The sequence below is a fragment of the Equus caballus genome, unplaced genomic scaffold (genome assembly GCF_041296265.1).
Source record: "Equus caballus isolate H_3958 breed thoroughbred unplaced genomic scaffold, TB-T2T haplotype1-0000016, whole genome shotgun sequence".
NCBI lineage: Eukaryota > Metazoa > Chordata > Mammalia > Perissodactyla > Equidae > Equus > Equus caballus.
In genome coordinates, this window is record NW_027222391.1 from 3867979 (window position 1) to 3892911 (window position 24933).

Sequence of the window (24933 nt, forward strand, 5' to 3'; positions counted from 1 at the left end):
ACCTGCCGGGCATGCCGGAAACACCTCTCAGATATGCCAGAACCACGTGCCAATGACCCCGGAAGCACCTGCCGAGCACGCCGGAACCACCTGGTCGACTCGCCAGAACCACCTGCCGGACACGCAAAAATCACCTGCCGGCTACGCCACAACCAGTTGGGGAACACTTCGGAATCACCTGCCGGGCTTGCTGGAACCACCTGCCGGTGATGCCAAAATCACCTGCCAACTACGCCAGTACCACTTGGCGGACACTGTGGAAACAGCTGTCGGGCCGGCCGGAACCACATCTCAGACGTGCCAGAACCATGTGCATGAGATGCTGGAACCACACCCCGAACAGACGGAAAACACCTGCCAGACCCGTCTGAACAACATGCCGAGCACGCCGGAGCCACCTGCTCGACTCGCCGGAACCACCTACCTGACATGCCAAAATCACCAGCCGGGTATGCCAGAACCACTTGGCGGACACTCCGGAATCATCTGCCGGACATGCCGGAACCAGCTCTCAGACACACCAGAACCACGTGCCGGAGACGCCGGAAGCACCTGCCGAGCATGCCGGAGCCACCTGCTCGACTCGCCAGAAACACCTGCCGGACACGCCAAAATCACCTGCCGGGTATGCCAGAACCACCTGGCGGACACTCTGAAATCACCTGTCGCGCATGCCGGAACCACCTCTCAGACGTTCCGGAAGCACGTGCCGGACACGCCGGAATCACCTACCGGACATACCGGAACCACCTGCCGAGCACGCCGGAGCCACCTGTTCGACTCGCTGGAACCACCTGCCGGACAGGCCAATATCAACTGCTGTCTATGCCAGAACCACCTGGGGGACGGTCCGGAATCGCCTGCCAGCCATGGCGGAACCACCTCTCAGACGTACCAGAACCACCTGCCGGAGAACCTGGAAACACGTCCTGGACAGTCTGGAACCACCTGCCGGCCAAGCCTGAACCACCTGCCAAGCACAACGGAACAACCTGCCAGACACGCCAAAATCACCTGCGTGTTATGCCAGAACCACTTGGAGGACTCTCTGGGATGACCTGCCGGGCATGCCGGAACCACCTCTCAGACGTGCCAGAACCATGTGGCGGACAGTCCGGAATCACCTGTTGGGCATGCGCAACCACCTCTGAGACGTACCAGAACCACATGCCGTGCAGGCTGGAACCACCTACCGGACAGACCGGAATCACCTTTCGGGCATGCCGGAACCACCTGTCAGATGTGCCAGAAACACGTGCCGGAGACGCCGGAAGCACCTGCCAAGCACGTTGGAACCACCTGCTCAACTCGCCTGAACCACCTGCCGGACATGCCAAAATCACCTGCCTACTATGCCAGAACCCCTAGGCGAACACTCCGGAATCACTTGCGGGGCAGGCAGGAACCACCTCTCAGACATGCCAGAACCCCGTGCCAATGACCCCGGAAGCACCAGCCGAGCACGCCGGAACCACCTGCTCGACTCGCCAGAACCACCTGCCGATCACGCAAAAATCACCTGCCGGCTACGCCACAACCAGTTGCTGAACACTTTGGAATCACCTGCCAGGCTTGTTGGAACCACCTGCCAGTCATGCCAAAATCACCTGCCAACTACGCCAGAACCGCTAGGCGGACACTGCGGAAACACCTGTCGGGCCGGCTGGAACCACATCTCAGACGTGCCAGAAACGTGTTCATGAGATGCTGGAACCACACCCCGAACAGACGGATACCACCTGCCAGAACCGCCTGAACCACCTGCTGAGCACGCCGTAACCACCTGCTCGACTCACCGGTACCACCTCCCTGACACGCCAAAATCACCTGCTGGGTATGCCAGAACCACTTGGCGGACACTCCGGAATCATCTGCCGGACATGCCGGAACCAGCTCTCAGACACACCAGAACCAAGTGCCGGAGACGCCGGAAGCACCTACCAAGCATGCCGGAGCCAGCTGCTCGACTCGCCAGAAACACCTGCCGGACACGCCAAAATCACCTGCTGGGTATGCCAGAACCACCTGGCGGACACTACGGAATCACCTGCCGCACATGCCGGAACCACCTCTCCGACGTGCCGGAAGCACGTGCCAGACACGCCGGAAACACCTACCGGACAGACCAGAACCACCTGCCAAGAACGCCGGAGCCACCTGTTCGACTCGCTGGAACCACCTGCCGGAGAGGCCAATATCAACTGCTGGCTATGCCAGAACCACCTGGGGGACAGTCCGGGATCATCTGCCAGCCATGGCGGAACCACCTCTCAGACGTACCAGAACCACCTGCCGGAAAAGCTGGAAACACGTCCTGGACAGACTGGAACCACGTGACGGCCATGTCTGAACCACCTGCCGAGCACGGCGGAACCACCTGCCGGACACGCCAAAATCACCTGCGGGCTACGCCAGAACCACTTGGATGACTCTCCGAAATGACCTGCCGGGCATTTTGGAACCACCTCTCAGACGTGCCAGAAGCACGTGCCAGACAGTCCGGAATCACCTGTTGGGCATACGCAACCACCTCTGACACGTACCAGAACCACGTGCCGTGCACGCCGGAACCACCTACCGGACAGACCGGAATCAACTTTTGGGCATGCCGGAACCACCAGTCAGATGTGCCAGAAACACGTGCCGGAGACGCCGGAAGCACCTGCCGAGCACGTCGCAACCACCTGCTCAACTCGCCTGAACCACCTGCCGGACACGCCAAAATCACCTGCCCGCTACACCAGCACCACTTCGGGGACAAGCCGGAATCACGTGAGGGGCATGCCGGCACAGCCTCTCAGACTGAACCTCGTGCCGGACACCACAGAACCACCTGCCGGACAGACCGGAACCACCTGCCGGACACGCCGGAACCACTGGCTCGACCCGCCGGAACGACCGCTGGACATGCAAAATCACCTGCCGGCTACGCCGGAAACACTTGGCGAACACTCCAGAATCACCTGCCGGGCATGCCGGAACCACCTCTCAGATATGCCAGAACCACGTGCCAATGACCCCGGAAGCACCTGCCGAGCACGCCGGAACCACCTGCTCGACTCGCCAGAACCACCTGCCGGACACGCAGAAATCACCTGCCGGCTACGCCACAACCAGTTGGGGAACACTTCGGAATCACCTGCCGGGCTTGCTGGAACCACCTGCCGGTGATGCCAAAATCACCTGCCAACTACGCCAGTACCACTTGGCGGACACTGTGGAAACAGCTGTCGGGCCGGCCGGAACCACATCTCAGACGTGCCAGAACCATGTGCATGAGATGCTGGAACCACACCCCGAACAGACGGAAAACACCTGCCAGACCCGTCTGAACAACCTGCCGAGCACGCCGGAGCCACCTGCTCGACTCGCCGGAACCACCTACCTGACATGCCCAAATCACCAGCCGGGTATGCCAGAACCACTTGGCGGACACTCCGGAATCATCTGCCGGACATGCCGGAACCAGCTCTCAGACACACCAGAACCATGTGCCGGAGACGCCGGAAGCACCTGCCGAGCATGCCGGAGCCACCTGCTCGACTCGCCAGAAACACCTGCCGGACACGCCAAAATCACCTGCCGGGTATGCCAGAACCACCTGGCGGACACTCCGAAATCACCTGTCGCGCATGCCGGAACCACCTCTCAGACGTTCCGGAAGCACGTGCCGGACACGCCGGAATCACCTACCGGACATACCGGAACCACCTGCCGAGCACGCCGGAGCCACCTGTTCGACTCGCTGGAACCACCTGCCGGACAGGCCAATATCAACTGCTGGCTATGCCAGAACCACCTGGGGGACGGTCCGGAATCTCCTGCCAGCCATGGCGGAACCACCTCTCAGACGTACCAGAACCACCTGCCGGAGAAGCTGGAAACACGTCCTGGACAGTCTGGAACCACCTGCCGGCCAAGCCTGAACCACCTGCCAAGCACAACGGAACAACCTGCCAGACACGCCAAAATCACCTGCGTGTTATGCCAGAACCACTTGGAGGACTCTCTGGGATGACCTGCCGGGCATGCCGGAACCACCTCTCAGACGTGCCAGAAGCATGTGGCGGACAGTCCGGAATCACCTGTTGGGCATGCGCAACCACCTCTGAGACGTACCAGAACCACATGCCGTGCAGGCTGGAACCACCTACCGGACAGACCGGAATCACCTTTCGGGCATGCCGGAACCACCTGTCAGATGTGCCAGAAACACGTGCCGGAGACGCCGGAAGCACCTGCCAAGCACGTTGGAACCACCTGCTCAACTCGCCTGAACCACCTGCCGGACATGCCAAAATCACCTGCCGACTATGCCAGAACCCCTTGGCGAACACTCCGGAATCACTTGCGGGGCATGCAGGAACCACCTCTCAGACATGCCAGAACCCCGTGCCAATGACCCCGGAAGCACCAGCCGAGCACGCCGGAACCACCTGCTCGACTCGCCAGAACCACCTGCCGATCACGCAAAAATCACCTGCCGGCTACGCCACAACCAGTTGGTGAACACTTTGGAATCACCTGCCAGGCTTGTTGGAACCACCTGCCAGTCATGCCAAAATCACCTGCCAACTACGCCAGAACCGCTAGGCGGACACTGCGGAAACACCTGTCGGGCCGGCTGGAACCACATCTCAGACGTGCCAGAAACGTGTTCATGAGATGCTGGAACCACACCCCGAGCAGACGGATACCACCTGCCAGAACCGCCTGAACCACCTGCTGAGCACGCCGGAACCACCTGCTCGACTCACCGGTACCACCTCCCTGACACGCCAAAATCACCTGCTGGGTATGCCAGAACCACTTGGCGGACACTCCGGAATCATCTGCCGGACATGCCGGAACCAGCTCTCAGACACACCAGAACCACGTGCCGGAGACGCCGGAAGCACATGCCGAGCATGCCGGAGCCACCTGCTCGACTCGCCAGAAACACCTGCCGGACACGCCAAAATCACCTGCCGGGTACGCCAGAACCACCTGGCGGACACTCCGAAATCACCTGTCGCGCATGCCGGAACCAACTCTCAGACTTGCCGGAAGCACGTGCCGGACACGCCGGAATCACCTACCGGACAGACCGGAACCACCTGCCGAGCACGCCGGAGCCACCTGTTCGACTCGCTGGAACCACCTGCCGGACAGGCCAATATCAACTGCTGGCTATGCCAGAACCACCTGCGGGACAGTCCGGGATCACCTGCCAGCCATGGCGGAACCACCTCTCAGACGTACCAGAACCACCTGCCGGAGAAGCTGGAAACACGTCCTGGACAGACTGGAACCACGTGACGGCCATGCCTGAACCACCTGCCGAGCACGGCGGAACCACCTGCCGGACACGCCAAAATCACCTGCGGGCTACGCCAGAACCACTTGGACGACTCTCCGAAATGACCTGCCGGGCATGTTGGAACCACCTCTCAGACGTGCCAGAAGCACGTGCCAGACAGTCCGGAATCACCTGTTGGGCATACGCAACCACCTCTGACACGTACCAGAACCACGTGCCGTGCACGCCGGAACCACCTACCGGACAGACCGGAATCAACTTTTGGGCATGCCGGAACCACCAGTCAGATGTGCCAGAAACACGTGCCGGAGACGCCGGAAGCACCTGCCGAGCACGTCGCAACCACCTGCTCAACTCGCCTGAACCACCTGCCGGACACGCCAAAATCACCTGCCCGCTACACCAGCACCACTTCGGGGACAAGCCGGAATCACGTGAGGGGCATGCCGGCACAGCCTCTCAGACTGAACCTCGTGCCGGACACCACAGAACCACCTGCCGGACAGACCGGAACCACCTGCCGGACACGCTGGAACCACCGGCTCGACCCGCCGGAACGACCGCTGGACATGCAAAATCACCTGCCGGCTACGCCGGAAACACTTGGCGAACACTCCGGAATCACCTGCCGGGCATGCCGGAACCACCTCTCAGATATGCCAGAACCACGTGCCAATGACCCCGGAAGCACCTGCCGAGCACGCCGGAACCACCTGGTCGACTCGCCAGAACCACCTGCCGGACACGCAAAAATCACCTGCCGGCTACGCCACAACCAGTTGGGGAACACTTCGGAATCACCTGCCGGGCTTGCTGGAACCACCTGCCGGTCATGCCAAAATCACCTGCCAACTACGCCAGAACCGCTTGGCGGACACTGCGGAAACACCTGTCGGGCCGGCCGGAACCACATCTCAGACGTGCCAGAAACGTGTTCAAAGGAGATGCTGGAAACACACCCCGAACAGACGGAAAACACCTGCCAGACCCGTCTGAACAACCTGCCGAGCACGCCGGAGCCACCTGCTCGACTCGCCGGAACCACCTACCTGACATGCCCAAATCACCAGCCGGGTATGCCAGAACCACTTGGCGGACACTCCGGAATCATCTGCCGGACATGCCGGAACCAGCTCTCAGACACACCAGAACCACGTGCCGGAGACGCCGGAAGCACCTGCCGAGCATGCCGGAGCCACCTGCTCGACTCGCCAGAAACACCTGCCGGACACGCCAAAATCACCTGCCGGGTATGCCAGAGCCACCTGGCGGACACTCCGAAATCACCTGTCGTGCATGCCGGAACCACCTCTCAGCCGTGCCGGAAGCAAGTGCCGGACACGCCGGAATCACCTACCGGACAGACCGGCACCACCTGCCGAGCACGCCGGAGCCACCTGTTCGACTCGCTGGAACCACCTGCCGGACAGGCCAATATCAACTGCTGGCTATGCCAGAACCACCTGGGGGACGGTCCGGAATCGCCTGCCAGCGATGGCGGAACCACCTCTCAGACGTACCAGAACCACCTGCCGGAGAAGCTGGAAACACGTCCTGGACAGTCTGGAACCACCTGCCGGCCAAGCCTGAACCACCTGCCAAGCACAACGGAACAACCTGCCAGACACGCCAAAATCACCTGCGTGTTATGCCAGAACCACTTGGAGGACTCTCTGGGATGACCTGCCGGGCATGCCGGAACCACCTCTCAGACGTGCCAGAACCATGTGGCGGACAGTCCGGAATCACCTGTTGGGCATGCGCAACCACCTCTGAGACGTACCAGAACCACATGCCGTGCAGGCTGGAACCACCTACCGGACATGCCGGAACCACCTGTCAGATGTGCCAGAAACACGTGCCGGAGACGCCGGAAGCACCTGCCAAGCACGTTGGAACCACCTGCTCAACTCGCCTGAACCACCTGCCGGACATGCCAAAATCACCTGCCGACTATGCCAGAACCCCTTGGCGAACACTCCGGAATCACTTGCGGGGCATGCAGGAACCACCTCTCAGACATGCCAGAACCCCGTGCCAATGACCCCGGAAGCACCAGCCGAGCACGCCGGAACCACCTGCTCGACTCGCTAGAACCACCTGCCGATCACGCAAAAATCACCTGCCGGCTACGCCACAACCAGTTGGTGAACACTTTGGAATCACCTGCCAGGCTTGCTGGAACCACCTGCCAGTCATGCCAAAATCACCTGCCAACTACGCCAGAACCGCTTGGCGGACACTGCGGAAACACCTGTCGGGCCGGCTGGAACCACATCTCAGACGTGCCAGAAACGTGTTCATGAGATGCTGGAACCACACCCCGAACAGACGGATACCACCTGCCAGAACCGCCTGAACCACCTGCTGAGCACGCCGGAACCACCTGCTCGACTCACCGGTACCACCTCCCTGACACGCCAAAATCACCTGCTGGGTATGCCAGAACCACTTGGCGGACACTCCGGAATCATCTGCCGGACATGCCGGAACCAGCTCTCAGACACACCAGAACCAAGTGCCGGAGACGCCGGAAGCACCTACCGAGCATGCCGGAGCCACCTGCTCGACTCGCCAGAAACACCTGCCGGACACGCCAAAATCACCTGCCGGGTATGCCAAAACCACCTGGCGGACACTACGGAATCACCTGCCGCACATGCCGGAACCACCTCTCCGACGTGCCGGAAGCACGTGCCAGACACGCCGGAAACACCTACCGGACAGACCGGAACCACCTGCCAAGAACGCCGGAGCCACCTGTTCGACTCGCTGGAACCACCTGCCGGACAGGCCATTATCAACTGCTGGCTGTGCCAGAACCACCTGGGGGACAGTCTGGGATCACCTGCCAGCCATGGCGGAACCACCTCTCAGACGTACCAGAACCACCTGCCGGAAAAGCTGGAAACACGTCCTGGACAGACTGGAACCACGTGACGGCCATGCCTGAACCACCTGCCGAGCACGGCGGTACCACCTGCCGGACACGCCAAAATCACCTGCGGGCTACGCCAGAACCACTTGGACGACTCTCCGAAATGACCTGCCGGGCATGTTGGAACCACCTCTCAGACGTGCCAGAAGCACGTGCCGGACAGTCCGGAATCACCTGTTGGGCATACGCAACCACCTCTGACACGTACCAGAACCACGTGCCGTGCACGCCGGAACCACCTACCGGACAGACCGGAATCACCATTTGGGCATGCCGGAACCACCAGTCAGATGTGCCAGAAACACGTGCCGGAGACGCCGGAAGCACCTGCCGAGCACGTCGCAACCACCTGCTCAACTCGCCTGAACCACCTGCCGGACACGCCAAAATCACCTGCCCGCTACACCAGCACCACTTCGGGGACAAGACGGATTCACGTGAGGGGCATGCCGGCACAGCCTCTCAGACTGAACCTCGTGCCGGACACCACAGAACCACCTGCCGGACAGACCGGAACCACCTGCCGGACACGCCGGAACGACCGCTGGACATGCAAAATCACCTGCCGGCTACGCCGGAAACACTTGGCGAACACTCCGGAATCACCTGCCGGGCATGCCGGTACCACCTCTCAGATATGCCAGAACCACGTGCCAATGACCCCGGAAGCACCTGCCGAGAACGCCGGAACCACCTGCTCGACTCGCCAGAACCACCTGCCGGACACGCAAAAATCACCTGCCGGCTACGCCACAACCAGTTGGGGAACACTTTGGAATCACCTGCCGGGCTTGCTGGAACCACCTGCCGGTCATGCCAAAATCACCTGCCAACTACGCCAGTACCACTTGGCGGACACTGTGGAAACAGCTGTCGGGCCGGCCGGAACCACATCTCAGACGTGCCAGAACCATGTGCATGAGATGCTGGAACCACACCCCGAACAGACGGAAAACACCTGCCAGACCCGTCTGAACAACCTGCCGAGCACGCCGGAGCCACCTGCTCGACTCGCCGGAACCACCTACCTGACATGCCCAAATCACCAGCCGGGTATGCCAGAACCACTTGGCGGACACTCCGGAATCATCTGCCGGACATGCCGGAACCAGCTCTCAGACACACCAGAACCACGTGCCGGAGACGCCGGAAGCACCTGCCGAGCATGCCGGAGCCACCTGCTCGACTCGCCAGAAACACCTGCCGGACACGCCAAAATCACCTGCCGGGTACGCCAGAACCACCTGGCGGAAACTCCGAAACCACCTGTCGCGCATGCCGGAACCACCTCTCAGACGTGCCGGAAGCACGTGCCGGACACGCCGGAATCACCTACCGGACACACCGGAACCACCTGCTGAGCACACTGGAGCCACCTGTTCGACTCGCTGGAACCACCTGCCGGACAGGCCAATATCAACTGCTGGCTATGCCAGAGCCACCTGGGGGACGGTCCGGAATAACCTGCCAGCCATGGCGGAACCACCTCTCAGACGTACCAGAACCACCTGCCGGAGAACCTGGAAACACGTCCTGGACAGTCTGGAACCACCTGCCGGCCAAGCCTGAACCACCTGCCAAGCACAACGGAACAACCTGCCAGACACGCCAAAATCACCTGCGTGTTATGCCAGAACCACTTGGAGGACTCTCTGGGATGACCTGCCGGGCATGCCGGAACCACCTCTCAGACGTGCCAGAAGCATGTGGCGGACAGTCCGGAATCACCTGTTGGGCATGCGCAACCACCTCTGAGACGTACCAGAACCACATGCCGTGCAGGCTGGAACCACCTACCGGACAGACCGGAATCACCTTTCGGGCATGCCGGAACCACCTGTCAGATGTGCCAGAAACACGTGCCGGAGACGCCGGAAGCACCTGCCAAGCACGTTGGAACCACCTGCTCAACTCGCCTGAACCACCTGCCGGACATGCCAAAATCACCTGCCGACTATGCCAGAACCACTTGGCGAACACTCCGGAATCACTTGCCGGGCATGTAGGAACCACCTCTCAGACATGCCAGAACCCCGTGCCAATGACCCCGGAAGCACCAGCCGAGCACGCCGGAACCACCTGCTCGACTCGCCAGAACCACCTGCCGATCACGCAAAAATCACCTGCCGGGTACGCCACAACCAGTTGGTGAACACTTTGGAATCACCTGCCAGGCTTGCTGCAACCACCTGCCAGTCATGCCAAAATCACCTGCCAACTACGCCAGAACCGCTTGGCGGACACTGCGGAAACACCTGTCGGGCCGGCTGGAACCACATCTCAGATGTGCCAGAAACGTGTTCATGAGATGCTGGATCCACACCCCGAACAGACGGATACCACCTGCCAGAACCGCCTGAACCACCTGCTGAGCACGCCGGAACCACCTTCTCGACTCACCGGTACCACCTCCCTGACACGCCAAAATCACCTGCTGAGTTTGCCAGAACCACTTGGCGGACACTCCGGAATCATCTGCCGGACATGCCGGAACCAGCTCTCAGACACACCAGAACCAAGTGCCGGAGACGCCGGAAGCACCTGCCGAGCATGCCGGAGCCACCTGCTCGACTCGCCAGAAACACCTGCCGGACACGCCAAAATCAACTGCCTGGTATGCCAGAACCACCTGGCAGACACTACGGAATCACCTGCCGCGCATGCCGGAACCACCTCTCAGACGTGCCGGAAGCACGTGCCACACACGCCGGAAACACCTACCGGACAGACCGGAACCACCTGCCAAGAACGCCGGAGCCACCTGTTCGACTCGCTGGAACCACCTGCCGGACAGGCCAATATCAACTGCTGGCTATGCCAGAACCACCTGGGTGACAGTCCGGGATCACCTGCCAGCCATGGCGGAACCACCTCTCAGACGTACCAGAACCACCTGCCGGAGAAGCTGGAAACACGTCCTGGACAGACTGGAACCACGTGACGGCCATGCCTGAACCACCTGCCGAGCACGGCGGAACCACCTGCCGGACACGCCAAAATCACCTGCGGGCTACGCCAGAACCACTTGGACGACTCTCCGAAATGACCTGCCGGGCATGTTGGAACCACCTCTCAGACGTGCCAGAAGCACGTGCCGGACAGTCCGGAATCACCTGTTGGGCATACGCAACCACCTCTGAGACGTACCAGAACCACGTGCCGTGCACGCCGGAACCACCTACCGGACAGACCGGAATCAACTTTTGGGCATGCCGGAACCACCAGTCAGATGTGCCAGAAACACGTGCCGGAGACGCCGGAAGCACCTGCCGAGCACGTCGCAACCACCTGCTCAACTCGCCTGAACCACCTGCCGGACACGCCAAAATCACCTGCCCGCTACACCAGCACCACTTCGGGGACAAGCCGGAATCACGTGAGGGGCATGCCGGCACAGCCTCTCAGACTGAACCTCGTGCCGGACACCACAGAACCACCTGCCGGACAGACCGGAACCACCTGCCGGACACGCCGGAACCACCGGCTCGACCCACCAGAACGACCGCTGGACATACAAAATAACCTGCCGGCTACGCCGGAAACACTTGGCGAACACTCCGGAATCACCTGCCGGGCATGCCGGAACCACCTCTCAGATATGCCAGAACCACGTGCCAATGACCCCGGAAGCACCTGCTGAGCACGCCGGAACCACCTGCTCGACTCGCCAGAACCACCTGCCAGACACGCAAAAATCACCTGCCGGCTACGCCACAACCAGTTGGGGAACACTTTGGAATCACCTGCCGGGCTTGCTGGAACCACCTGCCGGTCATGCCAAAATCACCTGCCAACTACGCCAGTACCACTTGGCGGACACTGTGGAAACACCTGTCGGGCCGGCCGGAACCACATCTCAGACGTGCCAGAACCATGTGCATGAGATGCTGGAACCACACCCCGAACAGACGGAAAACACCTGCCAGACCCGTCTGAACAACCTGCCGAGCACGCCGGAGCCAACTGCTCGACTCGCCGGAACCACCTACCTGACATGCCCAAATCACCAGCCGGGTATGCCAGAACCACTTGGTGGACACTCCGGAATCATCTGCCGGACATGCCGGAACCAGCTCTCAGACACACCAGAACCACGTGCCGGAGACGCCGGAAGCACCTGCCGAGCATGCCGGAGCCACCTGCTCGACTCGCCAGAAACACCTGCCGGACACGCCAAAATCACCTGCCGGGTACGCCAGAACCACCTGGCGGACACTCCGAAATCACCTGTCGCGCATGCCGGAACCACCTCTCAGACGTGCCGGAAGCACGTGCCGGACACGCCGGAATCACCTACCGGACAGACCGGAACCACCTGCCGAGCACGCCGGAGCCACCTGTTCGACTCGCTGGAACCACCTGCCGGACAGGCCAATATCAACTGCTGGCTATGCCAGAACCACCTGGGGGACAGTCCGGGATCACCTGCCAGCCATGGCGGAACCACCTCTCAGACGTACCAGAACCACCTGCCGGAGAAGCTGGAAACACGTCCTCGACAGACTGGAACCACGTGACGGCCATGCCTGAACCACCTGCCGAGCACGGCGGAACCACCTGCCGGACACGCCAAAATCACCTGCGGGCTAAGCCAGAACCACTTGGACGACTCTCCGAAATGACCTGCCGGGCATGTTGGAACCACCTCTCAGACGTGCCAGAAGCACGTGCCGGACAGTCCGGAATCACCTGTTGGGCATACGCAAGCACCTCTGAGACGTACCAGAACCACGTACCGTGCACGCCGGAACCACCTACCGGACAGACCGGAATCAACTTTTGGGCATGCCGGAACCACCAGTCAGATGTGCCAGAAACACGTGCCGGAGACGCCGGAAGCACCTGCCGAGCACGTCGCAACCACCTGCTCAACTCGCCTGAACCACCTGCCGGACACGCCAAAATCACCTGCCCGCTACACCAGCACCACTTCGGGGACAAGCCGGAATCACGTGAGGGGCATGCCGGCACAGCCTCTCAGACTGAACCTCGTGCCGGACACCACAGAACCACCTGCCGGACAGACCGGAACCACCTGCCGGACACGCCGGAACCACCGGCTCGACCCGCCGGAACGACCGCTGGACATGCAAAATCACCTGCCGGCTACGCCGGAAACACTTGGCGAACACTCCAGAATCACCTGCCGGGCATGCCGGAACCACCTCTCAGACACACCAGAACCAAGTGCCGGAGACGCCGGAAGCACCTGCCGAGGATGCCGGAGCCACCTGCTTGACTCGCCAGAAACACCTGCCGGACACGCCAAAATCACCTGCCGGGTACGCCAGAACCACCTGGCGGACACTCCGAAATCACCTGTCGCGCATGCCGGAACCACCTCTCAGACATGCCAGAACCCCGTGCCAATGACCCCGGAAGCACCTGCCGAGCACGCCGGAACAACTTGCTCGACTCGCCAGAACCACCTGCCGATCACGCAAAAATCACCTGCCGGCTACGCCACAACCAGTTGGTGAACACTTTGGAATCACCTGCCAGGCTTGCTGGAACCACCTGCCAGTCATGCCAAAATCACCTGCCAACTACGCCAGAACCGCTTGGCGGACACTGCGGAAACACCTGTCGGCCCGGCTGGAACCACATCTCAGACGTGCCAGAAACGTGTTCATGAGATGCTGGAACCACACCCCGAACAGACGGATACCACCTGCCAGAACCGCCTGAACCACCTGCTGAGCACGCCGGAACCACCTGCTCGACTCACCAGTACCACCTCCCTGACACGCCAAAATCACCTGCTGGGTATGCCAGAACCACTTGGCGGACACTCCAGAATCATCTGCCGGACATGCCGGAACCAGCTCTCAGACACAGCAGAACGATGTGCCCTAGACGCCGGAAGCACCTGCAGAGCATGCCGGAGCCACCTGCTCGACTCGCCAGAAACACCTGCCGGACACGCCAAAATCACCTGCCGGGTATGCCAGAACCACCTGGCGGACACTACGGAATCACCTGCCGCGCATGCCGGAACCACCTCTCAGACGTGCCGGAAGCACGTGCCAGACACGCCGGAAACACCTACCGGACAGACTGGAACCACCTGCCAAGAACGCCAGAGCCACCTGTTCGACTCGCTGGAACCACCTGCCGGACAGACCCATATCAACTGCTGGCTATGCCAGAACCACCTGGGGGACAGTCCGGGATCACCTGCCAGCCATGGCGGAACCACCTCTCAGACGTACCAGAACCACCTGCCGGAGAAGCTGGAAACACGTCCTGGACAGACTGGAACCACGTGACGGCCATGCCTGAACCACCTGCCGAGCACGGCGGAACCACCTGCCGGACACGCCAAAATCACCTGCGGGCTACGCCAGAACCACTTGGACGACTCTCCGAAATGACCTGCCGGGCATGTTGGAACCACCTCTCAGACGTGCCAGAAGCACGTGGCGGACAGTCCGGAATCACCTGTTGGGCATACGCAACCACCTCTGACACGTACCAGAACTACGTGCCGTGCACGCTGGAACCACCTACCGGACAGACCGGAATCACCATTTGGGCATGCCGGAACCACCAGTCAGATGTGCCAGAAACACGTGCCGGAGACGCCGGAAGCACCTGCCGAGCACGTCGCAACCACCTGCTCAACTCGCCTGAACCACCTGCCGGACACGCCAAAATCACCTGCCCGCTACACCAGCACCACTTCGGGGACAAGCCGGAATCACGTGAGGGGCATGCCGGCACAGCCTCTCAGACTGAACCTCGTGCCGGACACCACAGAACCACCTGCCGGACAGACCGGAACCACCTGCCGGACACGCCGGAACCACCGGCTCGACCCGCCGGAACGACCGCTGGACATGCAAAATCACCTGCCGGCTACGCCGGAAACACTTGGCGAACACTCCGGAATCACCTGCCGGGCATGCCGGAACCACCTCTCAGATATGCCAGAACCACGTGCCAATGACCCCGGAAGCACCTGCCGAGCACGCCGGAACCACCTGCTCGACTCGCCAGAACCACCTGCCGGACACGCAAAAATCACCTGCCGGCTACGCCACAACCAGTTGGGGAAAACTTCGGAATCACCTGCCGGGCTTGCTGGAACCACCTGCCGGTCATGCCAAAATCACCTGCCAACTACGCCAGAACCGCTTGGCGGACACTGTGGAAACACCTGTCGGGCCGGCCGGAACCACATCTCAGACGTGCCAGAACCATGTGCATGAGATGCTGGAACCACACCCCGAACAGACGGAAAACACCTGCCAGACCCGTCTGAACAGCCTGCCGAGCACGCCGGAGCCACCTGCTCGACTCGCCGGAACCACCTACCTGACATGCCCAAATCACCAGCCGGGTATGCCAGAACCACTTGGCGGACACTCCGGAATCATCTGCCGGACATGCCGGAACCAGCTCTCAGACACACCAGAACCACGTGCCGGAGACGCCGGAAGCACCTGCCGAGCATGCCGGAGCCACCTGCTCGACTCGCCAGAAACACCTGCCGGACACGCCAAAATCACCTGCCGGGTATGCCAGAACCACCTGGCGGACACTACGGAATCACCTGCCGCGCATGCCGGAACCACCTCTCAGACGTGCCGGAAGCACGTGCCAGACACGCCGGAAACACCTACCGGACAGACCGGAACCACCTGCCAAGAACGCCAGAGCCACCTGTTCGACTCGCTGGAACCACCTGCCGGACAGGCCCATATCAACTGCTGGCTATGCCAGAACCACCTGGGGGACAGTCCGGGATCACCTGCCAGCCATGGCGGAACCACCTCTCAGACGTACCAGAACCACCTGCCGGAGAAGCTGTAAACACGTCCTGGACAGACTGGAACCACGTGACGGCCATGCCTGAACCACCTGCCGAGCACGGCGGAACCACCTGCCGGACACGCCAAAATCACCTGCGGGCTACGCCAGAACCACTTGGACGACTCTCCGAAATGACCTGCCGGGCATGTTGGAACCACCTCTCAGACGTGCCAGAAGCACGTGGCGGACAGTCCGGAATCACCTGTTGGGCATACGCAACCACCTCTGACACGTACCAGAACTACGTGCCGTGCACGCTGGAACCACCTACCGGACAGACCGGAATCACCATTTGGGCATGCCGGAACCACCAGTCAGATGTGCCAGAAACACGTGCCGGAGACACCGGAAGCACCTGCCGAGCACGTCGCAACCACCTGCTCAACTCGCCTGAACCACCTGCCGGACACGCCAAAATCACCTGCCCGCTACACCAGCACCACTTCGGGGACAAGCCGGAATCACGTGAGGGGCATGCCGGCACAGCCTCTCAGACTGAACCTCGTGCCGGACACCACAGAACCACCTGCCGGACAGACCGGAACCACCTGCCGGACACGCCGGAACCACCGGCTCGACCCGCCGGAACGACCGCTGGACATGCAAAATCACCTGCCGGCTACGCCGGAAACACTTGGCGAACACTCCGGAATCACCTGCCGGGCATGCCGGAACCACCTCTCAGATATGCCAGAACCACGTGCCAATGACCCCGGAAGCACCTGCCGAGCACGCCGGAACCACCTGCTCGACTCGCCAGAACCACCTGCCGGACACGCAAAAATCACCTGCCGGCTACGCCACAACCAGTTGGGGAACACTTCGGAATCACCTGCCGGGCTTGCTGGAACCACCTGCCGGTCATGCCAAAATCACCTGCCAACTACGCCAGAACCGCTTGGCGGACACTGTGGAAACACCTGTCGGGCCGGCCGGAACCACATCTCAGACGTGCCAGAACCATGTGCATGAGATGCTGGAACCACACCCCGAACAGACGGAAAACACCTGCCAGACCCGTCTGAACAGCCTGCCGAGCACGCCGGAGCCACCTGCTCGACTCGCCGGAACCACCTACCTGACATGCCCAAATCACCAGCCGGGTATGCCAGAACCACTTGGCGGACACTCCGGAATCATCTGCCGGACATGCCGGAACCAGCTCTCAGACACAGCAGAACCACGTGCCGGAGACGCCGGAAGCACCTGCCGAGCATGCCGGAGCCACCTGCTCGACTCGCCAGAAACACCTGCCGGACACGCCAAAATCACCTGCCGGGTATGCCAGAACCACCTGGCGGACACTCCGAAATCACCTGTCGCGCATGCCGGAACCACCTCTCAGACGTTCCGGAAGCACGTGCCGGACACGCCGGAATCACCTACCGGACATACCGGAACCACCTGCCGAGCACGCCGGAGCCACCTGTTCGACTCGCTGGAACCACCTGCCGGACAGGCCAATATCAACTGCTGTCTATGCCAGAACCACCTGGGGGACGGTCCGGAATCGCCTGCCAGCCATGGCGGAACCACCTCTCAGACGTACCAGAACCACCTGCCGGAGAAGCTGGAAACACGTCCTGGACAGTCTGGAACCACCTGCCGGCCAAGCCTGAACCACCTGCCAAGCACAATGGAACAACCTGCCAGACACGCCAAAATCACCTGCGTGTTATGCCAGAACCACTTGGAGGACTCTCTGGGATGACCTGCCGGGCATGCCGGAACCACCTCTCAGACGTGCCAGAACCATGTGGCGGACAGTCCGGAATCACCTGTTGGGCATGCGCAACCACCTCTGAGACGTACCAGAACCACATGCCGTGCAGGCTGGAACCACCTACCGGACAGACCGGAATCACCTTTCGGGCATGCCGGAACCACCTGTCAGATGTGCCAGAAACACGTGCCGGAGACGCCGGAAGCACCTGCCAAGCACGTTGGAACCACCTGCTCAACTCGCCTGAACCACCTGCCGGACATGCCAAAATCACCTGCCGACTATGCCAGAACCCCTTGGCGAACACTCCGGAATCACTTGCGGGGCATGCAGGAACCACCTCTCAGACATGCCAGAACCCCGTGCCAATGACCCCGGAAGCACCAGCCGAGCACGCCGGAACCACCTGCTCGACTCGCCAGAACCACCTGCCGATCACGCAAAAATCACCTGCCGGCTACGCCACAACCAGTTGGTGAACACTTTGGAATCACCTGCCAGGCTTGCTGGAACCACCTGCCAGTCATGCCAAAATCACCTGCCAACTACGCCAGAACCGCTTGGCGGACACTGCGGAAACACCTGTCGGGCCGGCTGGAACCACATCTCAGACGTGCCAGAAACGTGTTCATGAGATGCTGGAACCACACCCCGAACAGACGGATACCACCTGCCAGAACCGCCTGAACCACCTGCTGAGCACGCCGGAACCACCTGCTCGACTCACCGGTACCACCTCCCTGACACGCCAAAATCACCTGCTGGGTATGCCAGAACCACTTGGCGGACACTCCGGAATCATCTGCCGGACATGCCGGAACCAGCTCTCAGACACACCAGAACCAAGTGCCGGAGACGCCGGAAGCACCTACCAAGCATGCCGGAGCCACCTGCTCGACTCGCCAGAAACACCTGCCGGACACGCCAAAATCACCTGCCGGGTATGCCAGAACCACCTGGCGGACACTACGGAATCACCTGCCGCACATGCCGGAACCACCTCTCCGACGTGCCGGAAGCACGTGCCAGACACGCCGGAAACACCTACCGGACAGACCGGAACCACCTGCCAAGAACGCCGGAGCCACCTGTTCGACTCGCTGGAACCACCTGCCGGACAGGCCAATATCAACTGCTGGCTATGCCAGAATCACCTGGGGGACAGTCCGGGATCATCTGCCAGCCATGGCGGAACCACCTCTCAGACGTACCAGAACCACCTGCCGGAAAAGCTGGAAACACGTCCTGGACAGACTGGAACCACGTGACGGCCATGCCTGAACCACCTGCCGAGCACGGCGGAACCACCTGCCGGACACGCCAAAATCACCTGCGGGCTACGCCACAACCACTCGGACGACTCTCCGAAATGACCTGCCGGGCATGTTGGAACCACCTCTCAGACGTGCCAGAAGCACGTGGCGGACAGTCCGGAATCACCTGTTGGGCATACGCAACCACCTCTGACACGTACCAGAACCACGTGCCGTGCACGCCGGAACCACCTACCGGACAGACCGGAATCAACTTTTGGGCATGCCGGAACCACCAGTCAGATGTGCCAGAAACACGTGCCGGAGACGCCGGAAGCACCTGCCGAGCACGTCGCAACCACCTGCTCAACTCGCCTGAACCACCTGCCGGACACGCCAAAATCACCTGCCCGCTACACCAGCACCACTTCGGGGACAAGACGGAATCACGTGAGGGGCATGCCGGCACAGCCTCTCAGACTGAACCTCGTGCCGGACACCACAGAACCACCTGCCGGACAGAAAGGAACCACCTGCCGGACACGCCGGAACCACCAGCTCGACCCGCCGGAACGACCGCTGGACATGCAAAATCACCTGCCGGCTACGCCGCAAACACTTAGCGAACACTCCGGAATCACCTGCCGGGCATGCCGGAACCACCTCTCAGATATGCCAGAACCACGTGCCAATGACCCCGGAAGCACCTGCCGAGCACGCCGGAACCACCTGCTCCACTCGCCAGAACCACCTGCCGGACACGCAGAAATCACCTGCCGGCTACGCCACAACCAGTTGGGGAACACTTCGGAATCACCTGCCGGGCTTGCTGGAACCACCTGCCAGTCATGCCAAAAGCACCTGCCAACTACGCCATTACCACTTGGCGGACACTGTGGAAACACCTGTCGGGCCGGCCGGAACCACATCTCAGACGTGCCAGAACCATGTGCATGAGATGCTGGAACCACACCCCGAACAGACGGAAAACACCTGCCAGACCCGTCTGAACAACCTGCCGAGCACGCCGGAGCCACCTGCTCGACTCGCCGGAACCACCTACCTGACATGCCCAAATCACCAGCCGGGTATGCCAGAACCACTTGGCGGACACTCCGGAATCATCTGCCGGACATGCCGGAACCAGCTCTCAGACACACCAGAACCACGTGCCGGAGAGGCCGGAAGCACCTGCCGAGCATGCCGGAGCCACCTGCTCGACTCGCCAGAAACACCTGCCGGACACGCCAAAATCACCTGCCGGGTACGCCAGAACCACCTGGCGGACACTCCGAAATCACCTGTCGCGCATGCCGGAACCACCTCTCAGACTTGCCGGAAGCACGTGCCGGACACGCCGGAATCACCTACCGGACAGACCGGAACCACCTGCCGAGCACGCCGGAGCCACCTGTTCGACTCGCTGGAACCACCTGCCGGACAGGCCAATATCAACTGCTGGCTATGCCAGAACCACCTGCGGGACAGTCCGGGATCACCTGCCAGCCATGGCGGAACCACCTCTCAGACGTACCAGAACCACCTGCCGGAGAAGCTGGAAACACGTCCTGGACAGACTGGAACCACGTGACGGCCATGCCTGAACCACCTGCCGAGCACGGCGGAACCACCTGCCGGACACGCCAAAATCACCTGCGGGCTACGCCAGAACCACTTGGACGACTCTCCGAAATGACCTGCCGGGCATGTTGGAACCACCTCTCAGACGTGCCAGAAGCACGTGCCAGACAGTCCGGAATCACCTGTTGGGCATACGCAAGCACCTCTGAGACGTACCAGAACCACGTGCCGTGCACGCCGGAACCACCTACCGGACAGACCGGAATCAACTTTTGGGCATGCCGGAACCACCAGTCAGATGTGCCAGAAACACGTGCCGGAGACGCCGGAAGCACCTGCCGAGCGCGTCGCAACCACCTGCTCAACTCGCCTGAACCACCTGCCGGACACGCCAAAATCACCTGCCCGCTACACCAGCACCACTTCGGGGACAAGCCGGAATCACGTGAGGGGCATGCCGGCACAGCCTCTCAGACTGAACCTCGTGCCGGACACCACAGAACCACCTGCCGGACAGACCGGAACCACCTGCCGGACACGCCGGAACCACCGGCTCGACCCGCCGGAACGACCGCTGGACATGCAAAATCACCTGCCGGCTACGCCGGAAACACTTGGCGAACACTCCAGAATCACCTGCCGGGCATGCCGGAACCACCTCTCAGATATGCCAGAACCACGTGCCAATGACCCCGGAAGCACCTGCTGAGCACGCCGGAACCACCTGCTCGACTCGCCAGAACCACCTGCCGGACACGCAGAAATCACCTGCCGGCTACGCCACAACCAGTTGGGGAACACTTCGGAATCACCTGCCGGGCTTGCTGGAACCACCTGCCGGTGATGCCAAAATCACCTGCCAACTACGCCAGTACCACTTGGCGGACACTGTGGAAACAGCTGTCGGGCCGGCCGGAACCACATCTCAGACGTGCCAGAACCATGTGCATGAGATGCTGGAACCACACCCCGAACAGACGGAAAACACCTGCCAGACCTGTCTGAACAACCTGCCGAGCACGCCGGAGCCACCTGCTCGACTCGCCGGAACCACCTACCTGACACGCCAAAATCACCTGCCGGGTATGCCAGAACCACCTGGCGGACACTCCGAAATCACCTGTCGCGCATGCCGGAACCACCTCTCAGACGTTCCGGAAGCACGTGCCGGACACGCCGGAATCACCTACCGGACATACCGGAACCACCTGCCGAGCACGCCGGAGCCACCTGTTCGACTCGCTGGAACCACCTGCCGGACAGGCCAATATCAACTGCTGTCTATGCCAGAACCACCTAGGGGACGGTCCGGAATCGCCTGCCAGCCATGGCGGAACCACCTCTCAGACGTACCAGAACCACCTGCCGGAGAAGCTGGAAACACGTCCTGGACAGTCTGGAACCACCTGCCGGCCAAGCCTGAACCACCTGCCAAGCACAACGGAACAACCTGCCAGACACGCCAAAATCACCTGCGTGTTATGCCAGAACCACTTGGAGGACTCTCTGGGATGACCTGACGGGCATGCCGGAACCACCTCTCAGACGTGCCAGAACCATGTGGCGGACAGTCCGGAATCACCTGTTGGGCATGCGCAACCACCTCTGAGACGTACCAGAACCACATGCCGTGCAGGCTGGAACCACCTACCGGACAGACCGGAATCACCTTTCGGGCATGCCGGAACCACCTGTCAGATGTGCCAGAAACACGTGCCGGAGACGCCGGAAGCACCTGCCAAGCACGTTGGAACCACCTGCTCAACTCGCCTGAACCACCTGCCGGACATGCCAAAATCACCTGCCGACTATGCCAGAACCCCTTGGCGAACACTCCGGAATCACTTGCGGGGCATGCAGGAACCACCTCTCAGACATGCCAGAACCCCGTGCCAATGACCCCGGAAGCACCAGCCGAGCACGCCGGAACCACCTGCTCGACTCGCCAGAACCACCTGCCGATCACGCAAAAATCACCTGCCGGCTATGCCACAACCAGTTGCTGAACACTTTGGAATCACCTGCCAGGCTTGCTGGAACCACCTGCCAGTCATGCCAAAATCACTTGCCAACTACGCCAGAACCGCTTGGCGGACACTGCGGAAACACCTGTCGGGCCGGCTGGAACCACATCTCAGACGTGCCAGAAACGTGTTCATGAGATGCTGGAACCACACCCCGAACAGACGGATACCACCTGCCAGAACCGCCTGAACCACCTGCTGAGCACGCCGGAACCACCTGCTCGACTCACCGGTACCACCTCCCTGACACGCCAAAATCACCTGCTGGGTATGCCAGAACCACTTGGCGGACACTCCGGAATCATCTGCCGGACATGCCGGAACCAGCTCTCAGACACACCAGAACCAAGTGCCGGAGACGCCGGAAGCACCTACCAAGCATGCCGGAGCCACCTGCTCGACTCGCCAGAAACACCTGCCGGACACGCCAAAATCACCTGCCGGGTATGCCAGAACCACCTGGCGGACACTACGGAATCACCTGCCGCACATGCCGGAACCACCTCTCCGACGTGCCGGAAGCACGTGCCAGACACGCCGGAAACACCTACCGGACAGACCAGAACCACCTGCCAAGAACGCCGGAGCCACCTGTTCGACTCGCTGGAACCACCTGCCGGACATGCCAATATCAACTGCTGGCTATGCCAGAACCACCTGGGGGACAGTCCGGGATCATCTGCCAGCCATGGCGGAACCACCTCTCAGACGTACCAGAACCACCTGCCGGAAAAGCTGGAAACACGTCCTGGACAGACTGGAACCACGTGACGGCCATGCCTGAACCACCTGCCGAGCACGGCGGAACCACCTGCCGGACACGCCAAAATCACCTGCGGGCTACGCCAGAACCACTTGGACGACTCTCCGAAATGACCTGCCGGGCATGTTGGAACCACCTCTCACACGTGCCAGAAGCACGTGACGGACAGTCCGGAATCACCTGTTGGGCATACGCAACCACCTCTGACACGTACCAGAACCACGTGCCGTGCACGCCGGAACCACCTACCGGACAGACCGGAATCAACTTTTGGGCATGCCGGAACCACCAGTCAGATGTGCCAGAAACACGTGCCGGAGACGCCGGAAGCACCTGCCGAGCACGTCGCAACCACCTGCTCAACTCGCCTGAACCACCTGCCGGACACACCAAAATCACCTGCCCGCTACACCAGCACCACTTCGGGGACAAGCCGGAATCACGTGAGGGGCATGCCGGCACAGCCTCTCAGACTGAACCTCGTGCCGGACACCACAGAACCACCTGCCGGACAGACCGGAACCACCTGCCGGACACGCCGGAACCACCGGCTCGACCCGCCGGAACGACCGCTGGACATGCAAAATCACCTGCCGGCTACGCCGGAAACACTTGGCGAACACTCCGGAATCACCTGCCGGGCATGCCGGAACCACCTCTCAGATAGGCCAGAACCACGTGCGAATGACCCCGGAAGCACCTGCCGAGCACGCCGGAACCACCTGCTCCACTCGCCAGAACCACCTGCCGGACACGCAGAAATCACCTGCCGGCTACGCCACAACCAGTTGGGGAACACTTCGGAATCACCTGCTGGGCTTGCTGGAACCACCTGCCGGTGATGCCAAAATCACCTGCCAACTACGCCAGTACCACTTGGCGGACACTGTGGAAACAGCTGTCGGGCCGGCCGGAACCACATCTCAGACGTGCCAGAACCATGTGCATGAGATGCTGGAACCACACCCCGAACAGACGGAAAACACCTGCCAGACCCGTCTGAACAACCTGCCGAGCACGCCGGAGCCACCTGCTCGACTCGCCGGAACCACCTACCTGACATGCCAAAATCACCAGCCGGGTATGCCAGAACCACTTGGTGGACACTCCGGAATCATCTGCCGGACATGCCGGAACCAGCTCTCAGACACACCAGAACCACGTGCCGGAGACGCCGGAAGCACCTGCCGAGCATGCCGGAGCCACCTGCTCGACTCGCCAGAAACACCTGCCGGACACGCCAAAATCACCTGCCGGGTATGCCAGAACCACCTGGCGGACACTCCGAAATCACCTGTCGCGCATGCCGGAACCACCTCTCAGACGCTCCGGAAGCACGTGCCGGACACGCCGGAATCACCTACCGGACATACCGGAACCACCTGCCGAGCACGCCGGAGCCACCTGTTCGACTCGCTGGAACCACCTGCCGGACAGGCCAATATCAACTGCTGTCTATGCCAGAACCACCTGGGGGACGGTCCGGAATCGCCTGCCAGCCATGGCGGAACCACCTCTCAGACGTACCAGAACCACC